We start from the raw sequence: 23,327 nt of genomic DNA, 5'->3' as shown, positions 1-23,327 counted from the left end.
TTACCAATCTCACTATTGCTGATGATAGTAGAAAGAGGACAGATAGTGCAATTTATATTTTTTTAACTCACCTAATTGGTGTCCCTTTTTTGTTGTTAGAAGCTGTAAAAGTGTCATTTATCAACAAAAAATATTAACAGAATGATCATTTTATACGATTTATCAACAAATAAATTCAAAACTGCCCTAAATCTCACTCTATTTTAAAGTTGGTGGTCTTTACCATGTTTACAGAGATTTTTATGGCTTTCATGTGATAAATGTAGGTATGTGATTTTTACATGTGTTTGAAAATGTCACTTTTTTGTCAAAAGTTGTCAAAAGTGCAATTTTTGAACATTTGTAGAAAAAAAAGTTTTCAAGTGAAAATCGTTTTAATAACATTTTTCAAAACTATAGCAGCATGTTTATAGCCTCTAAAATTTTTAACCAGCTTTGTTTATTTGGTTTAGGTTTCACAGGGGCACAAATAAGGTAGTTTTGAATAACTTGACTGGTGCACAGAAGTTTTGTATCTTCCTCATTGACTTCAAACACTCATATTTTGGAAAATACTTGCAATGGGTCTTTAATATTTTGGATTTTTCTTAACTAAGGTTGCAACTAACAACGGAAAAAATGATCAAAATCTAAGGTAGTGGGCGTGGGACCCTGGTTGAGATGACATGGCCCAATGACTCAGATACAAGAACAAGATAAGGTTTAGAGTTTCCACAATGGCATTTTTCTGCAACACTCTAATTTCTATTTCTACTCTAATTTCAATTCTAAACAGACTCCTGCCACATTTTATCCCCAGTACCTACTATGTATATGAAGAGTTGGTCATAAAACAACTACAGCAGACTCCCGATTATCCGGCTGCGGTTTATCCAGGTTGCGGATTATCCGTGCATGATTTTTACTCTCGCTCAAATTTTTTCGCTGTCTTTATAGAAAAATAAAATCGGACGCAAAATAATCATAATTACTGCATTAACACTAGGATAAACCGGGCTTATTTTTCTCCGTTAGAATCCCCTTCGTAAAATGGAAGCGATCGCGCGCTAGCTGCATTCACGGGAGCAACGTGTTCCTGTTTTCTAAGCCTCGCAGTGCGCGACCGCGATCCGCTTAAAAGATCGCGACCTGGCAAAAAAAGGTCTCATTGAGTCCAGGAAGGACTCTAAAATAACAGAATAACTGCATAAATTATAATATATTGTTTGTTTTAGGTAAATTATGAGCATTGCAAGACAATTAGTGAAAATTTGGGTTATCCGTGTTTTCCGATTATTCGTGCCGTCTCTCTCTCCCCATCATTAGCCCGAATAATCGGGAGTGTACTGTATTTTCAAAATTCAAAGTTCGACGTGTGTCAAAATGTAGCCCGAGGTACCCAATGAGCAGAGAAAAAATTTTGTTCCTGCAGGTTGAAATGCTGTAGGAGGCACCAGGGCCATTTATGTTAAGCTTAGGCAACCCGCAACACATACCCTCTTTTTGCTCTATTTCGGCGATAAATGTCGTGATTTAAATGACTTTTTTCAGCCGATTCTGCACCAGTCATGTCTGCAATTGTCGAGGTAAGCAACATAGATCGAATACTCACGTTTTTATGCAATCATCGGTACTAAAATGCAAATAAACGTAAAAAACTTCGAAAATTTCTTAATTAATGGCATATAATTTAACTTGGTGTACTCATATGTTCATCATCGCTCTAATATGACCCTACCGTTAATATATAGAACAACACTTTTACCCTCTCCCATCCTAAAGTAAGGATCTTCCCATCTCCCTATGGCCCGCCTATGAACTAATGTCAACGCACTGGTCAGGGATGTGAAAAGCCCTGATGCCTTCCTCTGCCCTGATGTCTTCATTTCCTGCACTATCGTTTGGAAGGCTACTCTTCGCACTTCCGCACTTCCATTATTCACCATTGCCATGACGATATTCTCTGGATGAGCGAAGAACGCTTTGCTCTGGATGAATTTCTCAAGAACAGAACTTTATAGGGAATTGTCTCATTCTCGTAAGTTTTTCCCAGGCATGTTTTGCTCCTTCTGTAATCCTCCAATTTTTCTTTATTGTGAACCACATAGGAATATAGAGTTTCATGATAAACTTGGTTATTGTTTTCAAGGCCACAGTTGGTCGTCTTGTTCCTATGTAATAGCGGATTACTCTGTTGACCTTCGTTCCCCATCTCCTGATATTCAATCCCCCACAATCGCGATCAGCCAGAGCTTGCGGGATGTATCACCTGGAATTATCACGAGCCATGTCCAGCGAAGATTTTTGGTTTGTGCTGATGAGTGATGAATCTAGTTCAGGATCAGGTAGACCAAGATGAATCGTCTGAAATTTCACCAGAGGTAGCTGCACACAGGTCATCAGTTGGCGACCAAATGACCCAATGTAGATATTTGGTCCTGTCATCGGCCCATTTAATTTCTCCATTATATTTTGAAAAGGGAGTTCATTTGAATGCAGAAGGCCCACACAAATCTATAAGGCACTCCCAAGACACGCTTCGATAAAACATATAGCGCCTCCCTTCCAGCTGGTCGTGGTGTTTGAAGGTGCTCCATCACAACCGATTCACCGTATTGAAGACGTTTCAATTATAGCGGCTTCAACAAAGTTGAGGATAGAGTTTCCGAGGCATTCTGCATCTCCTGTTTCAGTTGATGCATGTCCCAAATAAACCCCGCTGGGTTCTGATGATGTTGATGCCCTCTTTTCAAATGATTCCTCCGTTTTTATCAATTTTTTTCTTTGGCAGCCATCGTCCTATATTTTTCAGTGGTTTTCCAATCAATGGCCCCAATCACTAGTACTCCGGTTGATCTTTGGTCTGAAAGGAATGATATTTCTTCATTTTTAATTTACCTCTTAGGCTGACGACTGCACTTGGCCAATTTCGGAAGACACTTGCATTCAGCAACATCAAACAGTCTTTTAACATTTTCCTTAAATTCTTTCACGTCTCGACGGACAACAGATGAATTTTTCTTCTTAGTGCTCTTCATAATATTTTTACATTTCTCTAAAATGCCATGAGGATGCCACGGTTCGACATTACAAGTCCATATGCGTCGTTCCACACTTGGTCCGCTCTATTGGCGACAACATGGGCAATCTCCTGGACCGATGGATCAAATTCTCTCCTTTAGTGCATCTTTTTCATCTCCAACAACTTGTAAAACATCGCAATTTCTTCATATGTGGGAAGATATCTCCCAGACAACTGTCGAGAAGCGCCGAATAGATGACTCTCCAATGAAGAGCATGCCAAATACATTAAATTTTTTTTATTTGCTTCTCCAATAAAAGTAATCACTTCGGCACGCAATCCTTGCCTCACCAAACCTTGAGAAAGGCCATCCCCATGTACAAGAAAATTCATCAATAGCGTACAGGGAATATACCTATATAGTAAGGGAGAATAGAGGGGAAATGGAGAAAGAGGAGAGGATACCGGCAAATATTACTTTGTTTTAATTTGTATTTACATAGCCTTCAGAAGCTCCTTTCCTTCCAATCTGTTTAATTACCATTTCTCTCCCCTAATTTTGGATCCAAAAAATATTGCATCTCAACTGGTACGTCAGAAGACTTGAAGTATGGGTGGGTATGGCAGAAACTCGAGTTGGAGCCACCTCCATGTGATGAGTTGTGGGTCTCGCTGAGAGCCGGAGTGGCACCTGTTCTCATGGTGGGCGAAGAACTGCAAAATTTGGAACGCGGAGCCATTTTCGTAGACGATGTAGCCTGAGCAGTGCGTTGACATTAGTTCATAGGAGGGCCATAAGGAGATCCTTACTTTAGGATGGAAGAGGGGAAAAGTGTTGTTCTATATAAACGGTTGGGTCATATTAGAGCGATGATGACTATATGAGTACACCAAGTTAAATTAAATGCCATTATCGTATATCTCCGAATATAGTCCCCCCTTTTTTTCCAAAAATGGCCGCGGAAAAGTAAGGGGGGGGACTATAATCGAGTGTAATCCAGTTTAGCATACTAAAGGTGACCATAAAGTTATAAATAACGGCATAATGGCTAATGTTTTCGCAGTCTTTCTATTTTAGTATATTTATGAGGATTATAATCGGAGATATTAGTAAATACTGCCACGTTTTACCGGAAATTAAGACAATTTTTACCACAAATGTTGTACAGATACGATTATTCCGATTCAAATAGCATATCGAATATGCGTTTTCACGGAATCCATCGGGTAGCCGCTAATTTTTCTTGGAAAAGTATTGTTAGAATAATTCAATCGACATTGATCACTTAATGACGCAAAACAGTAAATAATTAAAATGAAAACTAAACACACACTATCATTACATTAATCGAACACTGCAATTGAATCAATAGTATATGTACCCGTCGCTCATTTAATAGTTACACGATTTAAATAATTGCGAAAAATAAACAGATAAAGTGAACCTTTCGTGACGATTTAGCATTTCATTGCGTCCGTAGCTACTATACGTCCATGTGCCCGTGCGGTTCGTGTTTGCAACCACTGCCTTTACCGCCTTCACAGGACAAGAATGCGCAATAGGTGATGCATTTGTTTCTGAAAAGGCGCAATAATCGACGACTTTAAACCAGAAGCGCCGGCATTACTGCATTTGATCGAAATACAGCGACTCAGCATCGAAAGTGTGATCAATTTATTGAGGAATATCTTCAATTCGCCAGGGTAAGTAGGATCGATAAATTACGTCGCATAACGTTTCGCAATTATTTCCGCGATATTTTCTTTATTAAAAATAATTTTACGTTCAACAGTGAGGTGATGGATCAAGTAGAAAGATGAGGATCAATCCTGCGGCAGAGTAGAGGCCATCAAAGACGGAGTTTCGATGCCAATTTAAAAATAGCCGTTGCAGAATACGCCGTAAATCATAGTATTCACAGCGCTTGCAAAGCGCTAATACATCGCGGAAGTCATTTCGGGGGTCTCGATGCGGCAGATTCAAAGAATTAGAGGAAAATATCGTCCAATTTGTGCGCAAATGCAGAGCAGAAGCTCTTTGTGTAACTTACGCAATGATTCGCGACGAGGCATTGAAAATTGACATAATTTTTCTTAGTTTTAATGTTTGTTGGAAAAAGTTTATTTCTTAATTTTATTACTTTGATATTTGTAAGTCCTGTAGTTTAATTATTTTGCTTAGCAGGCATTTGATGGCAATATTTTTATTATATTTATAATTTATTTAACACAATTTTATTTAGAGTTCCTAAATTCTTCAGGTCACTTGGATTTGTGATGACTTGATGGGTGTGTTACACTGGATCTAAGGAAGTTTCAGGGCCAAATGCAATACTGTTTATGGGCTTTAAGTTAAAGCTTATATATTGACATTGTCTGTAGTCATTTGGAAATCAAAAATATTATTAATTTGTGAATGTTTAAAACAATACAATAGCCTTGGATACTTAAAAATTTTTCTCATTTCTTCATTACATCTGGTTAAGGAACTATAAATTACTGATACATGCAATGGATCACAACATGTTTTAGGTATAGTTATTTTGTTGTGATGGAAAATATGGTAACATATTTGTTCTTAATCTTCACAGAAAATAATAGTTTTTATCGAATCTAGAATCTTAACTTGCTAACCACAGAAAAATTGCCTTCCTTTACATTTAAAATTTTTTCCCAAAACTAAGGTCTCAAAATTGGGGGGGGGGGACTATATTCAGAGGGGGACTATATTCGGAGATATACGGTAATTAAGAAATTTTCAAAGTTTTTTATGCTTATTTGCATTTTAGTACCTATGATTGCATAAAAACGTGAGTATTCGATCTATGGTGCTTACCTAGACAATTTTAGACATGACTGGTGCAGAATCGGCTGAATAAACATTATTTAAATCAAGACATTTATTGCCGAAATAGAGCAAAACTAGGGTATGTGTTGTGGGTTGCCTAAGCTCAACATAAATGGCCCTGGTGCCACCTACAGGATGTCAACCTACAGGAACAAAAATTTTTCTCTTCTCATTTGGTACCTCAGGCTACATTTAGACGTATGCCGAACTTTGAATTTCGAAAAAAGTTGTTTTATGAGTTATATAATGTACAGGGGAAGTCGCTCAAGTGTCACCTCCAGGTCTCAATCAAATTTTGCGAGGTGATAGGAAGTATATACCCACGAGGAATATTTTATGCTTCTGCCACCAACGTTCAATACTTCTTGAGATATTAGCAACGGAAAGAACCAGAAAAGTGCCTACATGTATGCAACCGCAGTAAAACAATACACAGTCAGTGCAATCCTAGCAACGAAGGGTAATGCCTGTTCTACACGCTCGGCTCAGCGGCTGGGATCAGCCGTCCTAGCAGCTGATCTTGCCATGTGCGTGACCACGGCTCAGCCCAGGGGTTCGGATCATCTCGCCTGGGACCCCCGGCTTATGTTATACGCTGCGCAGTTGTCATCACCTCTCTCTCTCTCTCGTATTGCACATTTATTTGGTCGCGTTTGGTTTTCTTCTGAGGGTGGTTCTTCTCACTCAGGGTTCCCACAAAATCTAAATTACAATATTCACGGTTTTTTCCAGGTTTTCACGGTCTAAAAGTCATCAAATTCACGGTTTGTAGATAAGGCATTTTAGGCAGAAATATTGATAACGTAACAATCATCGGCCGCAAATTAACTACTAATTTAACAAACGAGACGGAATTTGAATGCAAACGCAGCAATGACAGTGCTATCTCTTATAGCATCACCTATCGTTTGCAAAATTTAGCTCGGGCTAAAGGAAGTGAGTGGGAAAATAGAGGGACCAGGGTGCCAGGGGTGTTAAGAAGTGTCTGAATTTTCGCAAGTGTTAATGAACACTTTGGTTAACAGCCTTCCGGCTTGGGTACAGGCTTAAGGTCAATGTGTCATCATGATACATGGATACAATAATTGCGCTTCGAATATACGTGTGCAGATATATCCGTGTCCATGTCTGCGCGTGACTGATCTTGAAACGATCGAAATATCCGTTTTCCTTTTAATACGTCAATAGTAGTTGTACGATCGTAAAATCAAGACTGACAAGGAACATTAACGGAGTGTAACGCCCACTTTTGCTTCAAACTTTGCACATTTGTAGATTAATGCAAAAAAATGAAATGAGTGAAATTTCCCGTGCCCTCGTGACCTGTGAGTCGAGATATCAGCGATCAAAGATGCCCGATTCGTCAATTCGCCGCCCGTCAGGGGGAAGGCATGCCGGCAATTGGCCCACTCCTCGCCGGGCCTCGACCATCCGCCCGGTGAGCGGCCAGCGATGCGATGCGAGCTATATTTCGTCTACGGCGGAGTCTCACGCCCCGGCGAATCGCTCTTTTGTTTTCTGTTAGTATTTCTGTATTTACGATTTTACCTGATTCTATGGAGCATCGGATTGATGGGAAAATTGCTCTGCATTTAGTTATAATATATAGTATCACTTTGAAACGCGGAAACTTCGGAATGATACTATAACCCGGAGTAATTCGCGATAAGAATTTATGCTTCATCTTTCTGCCCGTAAATGCGCAAAGGAAACGAGATAGGGGGCATGTTTCTTTCAAACTTTTAAGGGGAAACCCAAAATAAGCAACACATGGAATACGTCAACAGCCTAGGCCTCTCGGAGACGAGACGGGAAAAACCCCATCCGTATGAATGGACGGGGTCCCTTGCCCTTTGGTGGGAGGTCGGCAAATCTATTGTATTTCTAAAAGGTGTACGTAGATTTTTCGCTTCTGGAAACGGCTGCATCCTCGACCATTTCAGGTACTGTCATAAAATCACCCAAACATTTCCCGTCTCCTCGAACAAAATATAAACACCAGTAGAGACCGAAAACAGCGAGGAATTGGAGTTTTGTCAGTTCTACTTCATCTTTTGGTTTGTTCAGAAGCATACGGTTATCTCCAGCACTCTCTCTGCTCTTGTATTGTGGATTGAGCAAAAACGATCTGATTGCTGTTTTTAATAGTATAATATAGCTTTCAACATCGTTCGGGTAATTATAATGGCTGAGGTGATAAACCCATTGAACGTTTTGAGGTTGATGAGAAGTAAATTTTTGGATACTCTCTCTCTTTCGGAGACCACTGTGGAAGAAATTGATCTGGCGGAAAAGCTCACAGGTAAGTGTTTTATGATAATTAAACGATGAAATTATTATGCTAACAGTCAGTTACTTGCTTCTCTAATTTATTTATAATTATATTGTGTAGTAAAAATATGTTATAATATGTGTTTTGCAGCAATATTGAAATCCTGTGCAGAAGATGGTAAATACGATTGGGAGGTCGAAGATGATCTTGTATTTGACGATGACAATGAGAGGAATGAGGAAACTGAGGAGGGGTTTGAAGAAAGTAGCAGTGATTCGGAGAGGGATGAGGATATTTCTCCAACATCTCCTTCTTCTTCAACATCATACGATGTTTCCCCTATGAAGAAACCGCGATCAGAACCATCAATGCTCCAAAAAAAAAAGGGAGTTGACTTTTGGAAGTCAGGGAAAAAGGGCAACTTGCGACTAGAGACAGTTCGGCACAACTTCCGCTTCGTAACTAGCCGAACTCAACTTCATCGATATGAGAGGCAGATAATAGAAAGCGGAGCCTTAAATGAAAAGTATAAATCTATCCGGGAAGCTCTTCTCACCCGCTTCAAGACCGCCAAAGAGAATAATCTAGTTGTACATGACCGAGATTTGCGGAGGTGGGCAATTGAGGAAAATAATCAACTGGATACCCCAATCACAAACTTTAAATGCACTCCTCCGTGGCTTTGGAAGTGGAAGAAGCATAACAACATTGTTTCTCGCAAGGTTACGCGAGTTGTTTCCAAGAAGCACTCCTTGGAACAACAGTGTTTCAGAAAAGGCCAGAGAGTTCGTGACGGAGGTTAAGGATTTAATTAGTAATACTGCAAATGGTAGTGTGCAAGTTTTAAATACTGACCAGAGTGGTTTTAAAAAGGAAATGCATTCCGGGCGCACTCTGGAATTTCGAGGGGTGAAAGTGGTGGAATCAGTGGCCCAGAGTTTACATGAAACCACTCATTCTTACACTATTCAACCGACTATTTCAATGGATGGTGAGCTCCTCTCCCCTCTACTTATCTGCTTGCAAGAGAAGGATGGCAAATTCCCCGCACGCGCGGACATTTTTCAAGCCGCCAATGTTCATTGCGTTGCATCAACTTCAGGATTGTTAACCAAAAACATTTTGATGGAAGAGTATTTTGGGCAGGTTCTTTCTCCAGCAATACGTAATGAATGTGTGCTTCTGGTGGATTCCTGGGACCCCTGCAAAGATCAGGAGGCTATAGCAGAAGTGATGCCAGAAAGTAAAAACATTGTAGTGAAGATGATGCCTCCAAAGAGTACAGGATTGATACAACCACTGGATGTGTACTTTTTTCGTATGTGGAAAGATTTTGTGCGCAAAGTGTCCGATCGTGTGTTGCTGGATAGCTTGCCTGTGAATCTCTTCCAAAGAAATAATATTTTAAAATTGCAATCTCTAACACATCTCCAGTTTTCTGCTCCTAGATTTAAGGATTTTATAACTTTTGCGTGGTTTAAGGCAGGATATACAAATAATAGACCAAATAGGCACATGACACCAGTGCAATATTGTTTTTCCGAGAGTATTTTTGAAAAGAACTGCGAAAATACGGGTGGAAATGCGTGCGGTTCCTTCGTTTTTATAAAATGCGCCCATTGTGAACTTCATTTGTGTTTCACCCATTTTTTTCTGGACTATCATTTCTGCATATAATTTTTGTTGTGTGTTTAATACTTGGACTGTTATTTGCTGTTAGAATCCATTATTAGAAGGAATATTGGCCAGAAATTACATTCGAGATAATGCATGGACTGGAAGTGAAAACGTGGCACGGATGAGAAGGTAAAAGGGAAAGGAGTCGGACTAGGGGATGGAAATCAGTTAAACGGGTTAAGACTGGCTGCTGCGGACCCTGGCAAGCCTCCCGATGGCCAACCTGCACCCGAAGGAGAGGACAGCAGTCGCGGAGATCCTGGACGGCGCGGCGAGAGACGTCCTCGGGTATTCGGTTAAGTCCGTCTACTCATGGAATCAGCAGTTGGTGGCCGCGGAGAACACTAATGGATGAGCATTTTCTATTATTTCATAAATTTCTTTAATCAAAACTGTTGTCTTTTCCATTAGCCCTTCTGGCATGACAACATAAAATTTAAAAATCCATTTCTTCTTTCAAGTCCTTCTGGCGCTGCATGATTTTATTTGATTCGCAAAATTGACTTTAAGTAAAATAATTTAAATATAAGCTACTTTTCATTTTGAGACTAACTAAATTGTTTGCGCATCCTAAATTTTTGTAAACATTGATTAATAATCTTTTACTAACTTATTTAGCAATTTATCACCATTAATAATAATTTAAAATCCATTCTACTCAATCTGAAATAGATAAAGCTTTTCAATTATTGTTGTATTCTGATAAAATCTTTCATTATGATATCAATCTTTAAGCCCATCAGGTACATATATCCTTCCTTAATCTCCTGAAATTGCTCATCCGTAACTTCGACAAAATGTATAATAATGTAATATAAAACTCAATGAAGACGGGAGTGTAAATATTAGTTTTAATTAATATTTTCCTAATATTTATAAATATCTTACTGACGATGGAAATACTCAATAACTACAATGTAAATTTAAAATGTTATACTCCGTGGACTACGGCTTTTTGGTGACAAGTATTTCTAATATTGTCTGTGCTATAACCCTTTGTACATATAAACCTTTACTAACAACTTATATGACATTTCAGCACTCCTGCAAAGAACCGCAAAAGCAGCCCGGCCACACCTGCATTTCAAGTACACAGAGAGAACATCGAATCACTTCACGGCGAGAACAACCATCAAACTCCAACACATCATCAATACACGGCGGTCTACGTGGGGTTTTGCCGGTTTCCCTCACGTCACGGGCGAATGCCGGACCAATAGCCATCCCGGAGGAAAAGAGTTCCACACTTCGAATTTTTTGTAAACATATCTGCTTCATGCTGAACTAAAATGTATATACCAAAATCAAATGACAAGCCCTGAAGAGGAGTAATTCTAAACGGGGTCCTTACTGTAAATAGTTAAAACGTATTATTACTATGTATATATCTTTGTGAAAATTAACAGTATGGAAATAAACATGTTTGAACTGAACTGAACAGTCTAAAAAATTCGTAAATATATAATCCTCTCACGGTACGGCCATTGGAACTCTCTTGGGCCTTGACCGTCCCGAGGATATTCCCTGGGGAGCTCGGTGCACCGGAATGCAGAGTCATTAGTCTGAACATATCAGTCAATTAGGTGAGTTTTGGTTGTCCATTCCCCAAACAATAGATTTGCCGACCTCCCACCAAAGGGCAAGGGACCCCGTCCATTCATACGGATGGGGTTTTTCCCGTCTCGTCTCCGAGAGGCCTAGGCTGTTGACGTATTCCATGTGTTGCTTATTTTGGGTTTCCCCTTAAAAGTTTGAAAGAAACATGCCCCCTATCTCGTTTCCTTTGCGCATTTACGGGCAGAAAGATGAAGCATAAATTCTTATCGCGAATTACTCCGGGTTATAGTATCATTCCGAAGTTTCCGCGTTTCAAAGTGATACTATATATTATAACTAAATGCAGAGCAATTTTCCCATCAATCCGATGCTCCATAGAATCAGGTAAAATCGGAAATACAGAAATACTAACAGAAAACAAAAGAGCGATTCGCCGGGGCGTGAGACTCCGCCGTAGACGAAATATAGCTCGCATCGCATCGCTGGCCGCTCACCGGGCGGATGGTCGAGGCCCGGCGAGGAGTGGGCCAATTGCCGGCATGCCTTCCCCCTGACGGGCGGCGAATTGACGAATCGGGCATCTTTGATCGCTGATATCTCGACTCACAGGTCACGAGGGCACGGGAAATTTCACTCATTTCATTTTTTTGCATTAATCTACAAATGTGCAAAGTTTGAAGCAAAAGTGGGCGTTACACTCTGTTAATGTTCCTTGTGAGAGATTTTTAAGGCTTTAGGGCGAAATTCACTGTTCTTTCCAGGTTTTTTCACGGCATGCGAAATTCACGGTTTATTCACGGTTTTAAGGTTTTCAAGGTTGAGAGGGAACCATGTCACTGAGCTCATAAATTTGTGACCTGAGCTAGAAATAGGGGTGTGGATTAGACCAACGCTGAAACTAGAACTTTATAAAACTTTCCTAGTGAACAAGAAATTTGAAATCCATTACCATCATTGCCTTCTCATCGGCCTCCGTGCCATCTCAAGGAATTGGCACCTTCTTGCCGTCACCTTCCCACCCATTCCACCGATGATCTAAAACAGTCGTAATATTCAATTAACGGAGTCATTATCTACCAAATACAGCAGACTCCCGATATTATCCGGCTTCGGTTTATCCATTGGGTTGCGGATTATCCATGCATGATTATCACTCTTGCTCAATTTTTTCCTCGATCTTTATTTAAAAAAATAAACTCGGACGCAAAATCCTAGGAATTACTGCATTGATGCTAGGATACATCAGGCTTATTATTTCCGTTCGAATCCCATTCGTAAAATTGGAGCGATTGCACACTAGCTGCATTCACAGGAGTACCATGTTTTCCAAGCTTCGCAGTGCATGACCGCAATCCGTAATCATGGATACATGTCCCGCAGCAGTTGCAACCTGGGCTACTTATGCAAGACGCGACTACGAGGCGTGGTGACTTTCAGTGTAGTTTCCGACATCGAACAGTGGTTTTGAGGCATTCCTGCAAACTGCATTTCTGTCTCCGTGATCATAAAGCCACGGATGTGTGGTTTTCAGAACCAGGCCTTACATGGAGCATTGATAATACGAGTACAACCATGTTATTGCCGCTAAAAAGATTGCAAACTTATGAAAATAGCTCTCATTGAGTCCGGGAAGCACTCTAAAATAGCAGAATAACTGCATAAGTAATAATGCATTGTTTTTTTTCACGTAAATTATGAACATTGCATTACATTTAAGAGAAAGTTTGGGTAATCCGTGTTTTCTGATTATTCATGCCGTCCCTCCCCATAACAGGGAACAGTTTCCTTCATCAAAGAGAACGAAAGCCATTGATTGCGATTCGTCACCCACCATTAGTGTATTCATAATATACAAATTGTTTAGCTTTAGTAATCCCAGTTTAGACGAATGTTAATGGTCAATTTTAACCACATTTGAAAAAGGCCAGATTGGCACCAATGCGATGCCACTCCACGTGACGTCACAGGGACCTTGTTTCTATACGAGTAGATTAGAGTTTTACATCGTCTGAGGTTACCCTCATACTACTACATACTACGCCGTCGCGTTTTCGCGCACTTGAAAATTTTCACTTTTCATTTAATCGCGAAAAATAGATATCTCATTTAAAAATCTAAAAGCGTGAAATACATACCCCAGGTTACCAATGCATGGATGAGGCACTGAGCTCAGGGAAACATGTCTTAATAATCACCTATTAAAACTGGCTAAGGTCGGAAAGTTTTCTTCATTTGATAAGGTAATAATAGTCCTTATTTAAGCCAAGCGCTACCAGCTAGCATGGTACTCTGCTACCTGCTAGCATCCTGCGTCGTACCAGCACCTCGCCCCAAGGTCACCTCACTTGGGGCTGCGGGAACCAGAACGACGTCACGAGGAGATTACCTGGCATTCATAGAACGCCGTCGCGTTTTCGCGCACTTGAAAATTTTCACTTTTCATTTAATCGCGAAAAATAGATATCGTCATTTAAAAATCCAAAAGCGTGAAATACATACTCCAGGAGTAATAATCTTTTGATTTAGGCAATAAAAAAATACAGTAAAACCTCTCTTAAACGAAACTCAAGGGACCGAAATTTTGCCGTTTCGTTGATCGGGAGTTCGTTCCCCGGAGGTGATGCGCACGTTGCATCATTCTAGGGGCTCGGAAATTGAAGCAGGTCTGCATGCGTTATCTTCATTCTACCTTCACATACTTCAAAACAGTGCTTATTTCTTCAGCTGCAACGCAAATCGCGGGCAATAGACCACATTTAGGAAGCCTCAGTTTGTATTATTCAATCACTTCGCGTGCTTTTTCATCGGTTTTCAAAAATGTATGCAACGTAGCGGTGAGCTCGAGGCCATCCCTTTATTCTCAATATTTGAAATAGAGTACATGTATTCGCAAAGTTTACAGTGAAAAATTAAGAATTCGATAGATTTGACCATTACTAATATAAAGTTAAAGTAACAGCGCCAATTATAGCTTCATCATAAAATTAAGATCAATGTACCATAACGGCGCGAGTGCGACTTTCGTCGACCCATTAAAGCGCAGTGGGTGGCAGCATTTATTTATAGCAGTCGAATCCAGAATACTCCACAGCAATATTTGCGGTCGCGGGCTTTGTAAATAATTCATTGTACTAGCATCATTTCCATCGCATTCCGGATAGACAACTGCCGATAAGAAAACATCTTGAAAGGCCTTATGCAGGAGTTCTCGAAGTAAAATACGTCACGATTTTGAAAAATAAGTTTTCGAGAAATTATATTCTGCAACCCTCAGTTCGCTGGCTTCGTGGATAACGAAATTTGAGTCTATTCTAGTGAACTCATCAAACGACCCTTCAATATTCATGACTTTTGAGAGACCCTGCCAGGATTCACGGCTTTCGTCATCACTCTCCATCGCGTGGTCGCAGTTGACTGCAAACCGGATTGACAACTCCCGATAAGAAAACAGCTTGAAAGGCCTCATGCATGAGTTCTTGAAGTAAAATAAGTCACGATAATGATGCTGTTGACTGCAAACCCGGTTTTTGCAAAATAACTAAATATGGTGACAGGTGCGACACGCTTCCAAGCTTTGCAAAGCCGCTGCATTACCTGCAAAATGGTCCTCTTCAATTTCGCCGATCCCTTACATCCATTCGACAAACCAAAAACTCCACTAAAATCCGACGGTAATGCCACTTTGCCGCAGAAATGACCCCTCGGTCGAGAGGTCGCAACTTAGCTGTTGCAGTTGGGGGGAAGAAAATAACGCGCACATTTTTTATTGTTAGTCCTATGTTTGGGCCCGTGCAGCGATCGAGGAAGAAATCTACTTTCCCCATGAGTGCATCAACTCCCGTCAACCACCGCTGAATTAATCCCGCTGTCATTCATGGATTTTTGCTGCTACCACAGGGGTGAGGCATCACTCTCACCAGTGGCCCAGTCTAAATATGGCAGTTTAGACAGTGTCGTCTTCTTCATGCAACAATTGACGGCCGTCGCAAACCTTTTTCTCAGGAGAAAATCAACACCGCTTCACATCACGTTAGGACATCGCTACAATCGCCGACAGACAGAGACTGACCTTTAGTATAAAGAACTCAATTCAAGTAACGTCTAGATCAATGGGAGATATTGGCTTTCGTCTCTTAAGTGCGAATATTTTTTATCCAAGATTGCGGCAAATGCAAAAGTTTCTCCTATTTTTCAGATGATGTTGAAATAAACAATGTGAATGAAACAAGAGTAACTACTGAGTCATATTGTTGCACCTTCGACATGTCAACATAAATAAACTGTTTTTAGATTTGAAAATGGACTGTATTCAGTAGTTTGATTTCGTCGTTACAAAGTGTTTTTGAAACTTTCGTATGCTGTGGAACAAGCACCTTCCATCGACCGTCTCTCTCTTGTGACCGCTTGTGACTGACTGCGCAGTCGTTTCTTTCATCACTGTCTCTCTCTCCCTTCCCCTTCCGGGGCACTCCTTACAATACACCCTGCCCGGACACCCCAAACGGGGTCCATCCCCTTCTGGGGCACCACTCAGTCACTCACGTCCATTTCCATCCATTTCATTGCCGTAACACATATTAAAGATAATTAAGAGAGGCAAATTTTGGCTTTCATCTTCTAGCGCGCACATTGTATCTTCCGTAATTTAGTTAAATTTTAAAGAAGTTATCCAAGATGGCGGCGAGTGAAAAAAATGCTTCTCGGAATTTACGCGTTGTAATTCTGTAAAGTATCTTAAACAACCGTCAAAAGAATGCGATCGAAGTACATAGCTCTAGATATCATATATTTGAGCGTGTAAATATTGGGACATTGAGTTATTTACGAAAGTCAGCATGCATTAACATTTTTCGCAATTCGCCGCGAGCCGCGAGTTGGGGTCGGCGGAAACACACGACGGAAGGCTATGGTTACGGTTAATAATGACGATTCTGATTGGCTTATTCAGTGGAAGTCTCTGATTTGCCCTCCAACGCTACGAATATTAAATTATTCATGTGAAAATAAAAATTTAACCGGAAAAATTGGTTATTGGGAGGTGAATTTCACTCCATCGCGCCGAAAATTCATTTTGTTGATCGGGAGTTTTCGTAAAAGAGGAGTTCGTTCATCGGGGTTTTTCACTAATGTGTTTACATAGGCAATTGGCCGGACCAATAGCATTTGTTCGTTGAACGGAGTTCTTCGTTTAGCGGGAGTTCGTTAAGGTGAGGTTTTACATAGGAAACCACCCTAATAGCTCGGATAAATGAGAGTGTACTTGTAACTGCCTCGTTGATGCGGCCCTTCGGAGAGCATTATTAACATTTGAAGGCATTAAAAGAAGACTCACCTCTTCACTGTCCTCTGCTTCTGGCGTCATCATCTCAACCTTCACCTAACTGGCTGGGCTGAAGCTCATCTGCAAAGACAAGCAAAGTTTATAGGGAATGTGAATACCAATTATGTATGTATTAAACATATTATTTCTTTAACCATTAAAACACTAACTAAAAATTTCCACGGTTAGTGTCTGTTCGCGCCATAGGGAGTCCTATGCTGTAATCACCACTCACCTGATTGTTGTTTGCTGGGCGCCGGTGTGGGTGAGAGTTTCATTGTTTTAAGTGTTGTTTTCGGCTTGTTGGCCGTGAACGGCAGTCGTGAATGTGTCGTCAAGTCGGGAGGTTCTCGAGCCGACGCTGCCTGAGGAGGACATCGATGGGAGCCTGACACTCAGGTGAGTGGTGATTTTGGATGGTGTGGGACTCCCGGCGCATAATAATAATAATATATACAGTCCACTTTATTGTCGTTTAATACTCTCTCGTGTCATGTCGTGTACTGTGTCACTAAAATAAGTATGGTCAACTTAAGTAACTTTGGCCCAGGGACATAAAAAGATTCATAGCTCTATATTTTATTATTTATACATAGTTCTATATTACCAATTATTGTACTAACAACCCTGACATTGAATCCTGAAATCTGCCATTTCAGAACATTATGTGAGCCTAGACCTCAACCATTAAATATGAAGAGGCAGAAATACTATTCCCAGCCAAATGTTTTTTGGGATCGCCTCACTAAGGAAGCAATTGAAACTAAGCTGGAGTAAACTAACTTTAATAGTGATTCCGGGCACTTCATTAGCAACATCTGGAAACCCCATTCCACAGAAGATATTACAGGTCTAAGAGCCTAGACCTCATCAGTAAGCCTAATACAGGCAACATATTTTTCTGACGTAAACGGGCAAGGTGAGTCCAATGGACTCTTCGGACACGGACACGGTTCGGAGACGTACTTGAATGTCTGACAGGCAGGAGTTTGATGCAAACAATCATTTCTTGATGATCGCATTGATTGACTTTCATAATGCAGTCGGAGCGGTCACTTTTGGGGAGGGAGGCCCCCTGCTCGGAGGGTCAAAGGGTCTATTTTTCAGAGGGTCTATTTTTTGTGATTAAATGAAAAGTGAAAATTTTCAAGTGCGCGAAAACGCGACGGCGTAGTATGAATGCCGGGTAATCTCCGAGTGACGTCGTTCTGGTTCCCGCAGCCCCAAGTGAGGTGACCTTGGGGCGAGGCGCTGGCGAGCATTAAATTGCAATCTCAACAATTCTCTTCACTTTCATTGAAAGGGAAACTCGTGCTGTTACCGATTTAGTTCAATGGTTTTGTTATGATAGGATAAACAACAGTGTAATAATTCAAATGTCACACTGGGTGAACAGAAACTACATGACATAAATAATGAATTGTTAACATAATAAAAGAAGAAATTCCTTAATGTTGTCGTGCCTATAATTTTTCCAAACCCTGTGAAAGAGTTCTGATGCACTGAAAATCATGGGCGTATGCAACAAGGGGCAGGGGGGGAGCTGCCCCCCCCTAGAAGCATAAATTGCAAAAGTATTTAAGCAAAATCATTACTGAATTGAAACGAAAGCATTCAAAAAAATTTTCTTTAAACCCACGAAAAATGATAAATATTAGTATAAGATATGTAACTAAAATGAAATTATTTTTTCAAGGAAAAAATCTCATAAATTAATGTCGCAACTTGGTTTGCCCCCTTAGACCATGGCTTGCCCCCCCCAACGCAGTTTAGATCCTGGGTATGACCTTGCTGAAATATTATATGTAATCAACTGTAAAGCATCAACAATCTCAATTACAACATCAACATATTACCCCGCAAGCCATCCCAAAAGGCTTATGGCAGAGGGTGAAGTAAATATTTTCAGGCTCTGTAACTGATTAAACTTGTATATGAGAGCGGTGGGGTTGGAGAACGAGGGGGTGTCTTTGCCAAATTCGACCCAGAAATATGCATGTCAAGTGAAATATCAAATCAAGTCATCGCGAGAATTCAATACGGTTGACTAGGTTTTACAGGGTGATACATGGAACAAAAGCAGACTTTTTTAAGGCGTTCCTTCATCAAATTCAGAGAGTATACTGAAAAGACAAAAAGGCACAGATTCCACGATATCACTGCTTCACAGGTGAGCAGACATCCTCAGTGGAGGGAAAGATTTAAGAATCTCTCACGAATTGGACGAGAAAAAATTTAGAATTCCTTCCAACTACAACTCGAAGTCTTTTCCACGAGAGGAGACTCTAAGTTCATGGCTTTACCTGTGCGGTTCGACGGCACTGTGGCTCTTTGCGTGCTGGGTCAGGTCGCTCGCCTTGACGTACCGTCGTCCGCAATCCCCACACGCAAAGGGGAGCTCCCCCGAGTGGTGCGTCCTTGCGTGGCACAATAGCTGACTGCTCTTGCCAAATCCCTTGCCGCAGTGCGAGCACACGCAATGTTTGCCACTATCCCCATCCGCCACATCCCCGAGCCCTGTTCTCGGAAGACAATGCAAGTGCATCAAAGAAGAGTGAAGACACAGGCCAAACTCCAATACAAGCATACCAACATAGTATGTATAAATGTAACATACACTAACTTAAAAGTACATCTTTCAAAGTGTACAACCAAATCAGAACATGTATACGCACAAACAAAGCGCCTGTAAGTCAAAGAAATTTTACAACATGATGCCACGTTAATACTGTGATGGATTAGAATTTTAAAACAACCAAAATTACTCACATACTCCTAAGTAATATTATAATTATGTATATAAAAGGACAAGGAATACATTAGTTAGCACATGTTGTATTTAAAATTCAAATTTATTCCATGCAAGCTAAGACACTGTTTGGACCACATGAGTAGATGTTGAAGCCACCTAGAATTCTATTCTTGGTGTTTTTGAATCTTACTTGACTCAAAGAGTGATAGACATTTCGATTGTTGGTTTGCCTGACATTCCACGTTTCCATACAGTCATAAAAAATAAAAATATTAAGCTACTGCCCTTGTAATTAAGAAAAACACAAATTTAGGCCAGAAAATAGGCGTTGAACTGGGAAAACCATAGGCGAAATGAATTTGAAAAAATCTTTTGAAATTCCCAGCTGGAGCAAAAATTCATGAATGGTTCACGATAACATCAATACAGTACAACCAAATCAGAATATAACTAAACACAACCAAAGCGCCTGTGAGTCAAAGAAATTTCACAACATTATCCATTCTGATTGCGGCTACTAAACGCTGGTCTGCCCAAAATCATTGGCCCCTGGTTCTGGATCTGACTAGGCTGCTTGCTGGCAATATCAAAATTGCATCGTCTAGTTAGAAGCAGCTGCTGAACAGAGATTTCGTCTTATAGTGCACTTGGTTGTGCCTCCGAAGTGAACTGGAGGTCGTCTCCACTCACAGCTGATGCCACGTAGTCGCCTCTCGCACAATTCGCCTGGTTTGCAACTGACAAGGGATGGGTATCCGTGATCATGGAGCGCGGTTGTGCACTGCGAGGCTTGGAAAACAGGAACACAGTGCTCCCATGAGTGCAGCTAGGGTGCAATCGCTTCCGTTTTACGAAAAGGATTCTAACAGAAATAATAAGCCAGGTGTACCCTAGTATTAATGAAGTAATGCCAATGATTTTGTGTCTTGATTTATTTTTTTAATAGATATTAGTAACGAGGAAGTCCTAAGAAGAGTGGGAGAGAAGAGAAGCCTCATGAAAACCTTAACGAGAAGACGGAACAACCTTATAGGCCACATCTTGAGACATGATGGCCTGATGAAGACAATCGTCGAGGGACAAGTGGAAGGCAAGAACGGAAAAGGAAGACCTCGAACAAAATATATGGAACAAGTAAAGAGAGATGTGAAAGAGAAGAAATACGTAGGTGTGAAAAGATTAGCTGATAAGAGAATAGAGTGGAGAGCTGCGTCAAACCAATCCTAGGATTGTTGACCAGTGATGATGATGATGATAGAGATTGTGGAAAATATTAAGTGAGAGTGAAACAAATGCACAGATAAACTGCAACACGGATAAAGCGCAGCCGGATATTCGGGAGTGTGCTGGATTCGGCTTTAGTCTCCCGGGTAAAGAACGTCCTGTCGAATATTCTCATCGTTAGTGGCAAAAGGGTTAAACACGTTTTATTCCTATTGAGCGTCGGCTCAACGGATCATTTAACCCTTAACCATTGACGTGAAATGTTTGATACACTACCAGTGACGTGCGGTCTGGGAGACAGCAATGAAACAAAAATTCGTAAAACATTGCAAAGTCATTTTTATTGCTCAGTTTACTGTTTCTTAGACTTCTCAACTATTATTAAACTTATATTTAATATTATGCATTCCCAATACGAACCAACTTTTTCAGTAAAAATTTTTATTTGAAACAGGATCAAAATACTAATATCAAGAACACTTGAGTTATTTTTACTATGGTACTTTTTTAAATTAAGTAATTAATTACCGTATAAGCGCGTGTAAGAGGCGCACCTTTTTTCCCAGACATTGCAGCCGAAAATGGGGGTGTGCCTCTTACACAAACTTTTATTCTCCCCCCCTCCCCTTCCCCGGTCGCAAGTCCAAGGGGAACTGAGTGGCCTTGATTTTCAGCGTGAGTCAGTCATCTGAAACCCTGGGTCAAAATCAAGCGGCAGGCAGGGGAGTTTCTCCCTTAGTGACGTATTTTTAAAATGCTCCTGTTTGAATTTCTTGCAAGCATCGCGCCGTCACGTCGGTACCTCAGAGGTGAACATACAAAAGATCGCGCGGGGTGATTCGCTCCGGAGCGCGCGCTAAATTTACAGCCGCGAGTGGGCATCCCGCGGCATTTATACTGCATATAGTAATCGGTTATCAAACGTAGAGAAACGCGTATTTTTGACGGACATACCTGGTTAATAGTCAATATCTGACTTGCCGAGTAATTTCCATTACGCTGAGGACCTGATTTTCCAAAAATCATCTTCGGACGCTAATATGAGGATTTTTGCAACTGGAAATTATATTGGAGTCAAAACCTGCGCTTTCAAAAATTCGAACGAGTGTGTTCATTGTTAGACTAAATTGTGGATGGAAGAAATCAGAAATGCTTATAAGTGAAGAGCGCGGAAGGAGAGGTCCAGGGGAAAGAGCGCGATCCCACCGTCTTCGAAGCAAGCAACGAAATACGGAGGGGAAGGAGCGCGCTCCCTCCCCTCCGTATCTCAAGCTACGAGGCTATGAGCGAAGGAGCACGGGAAGAACACGTCCGATCTTGCACGTGACGTAGTTGCCTTCAAAGCGAAGGGGCGAAGGCGCAGCAATGTGATATATGCAGTTAGCGTTGCCTAAGGTTTCCAGTCCGTCTCGTCTTGTTTGAGTGCGCTTATGCTACGCTTGTTTCTTCCGAAATTGTCCTGTTTGGACTATTTTGAATATTAGTAGCCTTGTTGTAACTATAAATCTTTGTGTCAATCAATTAGAGCTTAAAAAACTTAAATTCTGTCAGATATGCGTCGCGTTAGATCTCTTTCTTTTTTGAACCTCGTGCGTGTCATACAATTATTGAAAGCTATCGAGATATCTTCGGGCTCAGTAGATGACTCCCCCTTGCATTTGGCCTCCATAAACTGGGAGATCGATCAAGGTCAGTTGTGAGACGGGGTAGGGATGAAACACGTTTTCATTGTTCCCCTGTAACTTGATGTTTTCCTATTTTCCTGTGGGGTCTCGGAAAGGAAAAATAAACGGCAGAGGCATTGGCTGATGGAGGGCCGAGTGTGGTTCCGTTAAATCTACGACGTGGTTATTATCCTACGGCGCTGAGATTGCCCCGATTGTTGTCCAAGCTCTGGGGAAGGATCATGCTAAATGCCTGTCGTGTTTTGCCTTAAAATTTTCCACGGCTGCAATTTTATTGCAATACTCCTGCGAGAGCATTTAAACAAAATTGTTCGTGAGTAGGACAAGCATCGTAGAGCGACGGCGTATGCGAAGAGAGGATCGGAACTCTTTCTTCTCCCTCTTATACCGCTATTACCGCCGCAGTTATCAAAATTTTCTCTTTCAATTAATATTGAAAGATTCAATTAATATTGAAAGAGGAAAATTCGATAACTGTCAAAATTCCAGGCGCACGTCTGCAACACCGCGCGATAGTATAAAAAAATGCCGCAAAATTTTTTCTTCATAGCTCCGATGCTCAAAATAGGGGTGTGCCTCTTACACGTGTGCGCCTCATACACAAGCTTATACGGTATCCACGTTATGCAACTAGAAATGCTTCCTTATAAATTGTTAGTAATTATTATTATTACTCTTGAAAAATCACTAGGAATTGTTTTAACAACTTTTTGAATCATTTCCACCAGCATTACGTTTATTGGATTTCCAATTAAGCGACGAGAGGTCCCACAGACCGCTACTCAAATTCAGATGAAAATGTTCAGAAATAAATAATAAGAACGTTAAATTTTAAGAGTCCTTATTGTACAAAATTATGACGCTCACGAGGATTATAGATACAGTAAAACCCCGTTATTTACACTTTTCTAGGGACCCAAGAAAAAAAGTGTAAATTGCGGGAAAATGCAAATAGTGGGAAATAGAAAATTTTCACTTTTACTCACATACT

General features: G+C 40.7%; 1 long non-coding RNA gene across 2 annotated transcripts in view; it reads right to left on the bottom strand.

The window, feature by feature from the left end:
- The window catches only part of LOC124154484, a 70,090-nt gene that overhangs the window by 42,771 nt on the left and 3,992 nt on the right, over positions 1–23,327 (bottom strand). For both annotated transcript variants that reach the window (XR_006863934.1, XR_006863935.1), the window contains exons 3-4: positions 18,979–19,192; positions 16,688–16,756 (exon numbers count right to left, since the gene is read on the bottom strand). This is a non-coding gene — a long non-coding RNA (uncharacterized LOC124154484). The remainder of the gene's footprint in view (positions 1–16,687; positions 16,757–18,978; positions 19,193–23,327) is intronic.

This window comes from Ischnura elegans, chromosome 1, assembly GCF_921293095.1.
Source record: "Ischnura elegans chromosome 1, ioIscEleg1.1, whole genome shotgun sequence".
NCBI classification, from domain to species: domain Eukaryota; kingdom Metazoa; phylum Arthropoda; class Insecta; order Odonata; family Coenagrionidae; genus Ischnura; species Ischnura elegans.
Note: the sequence above shows the minus strand (reverse complement) of the source record. Positions and strands in the feature narration are given on the sequence as shown.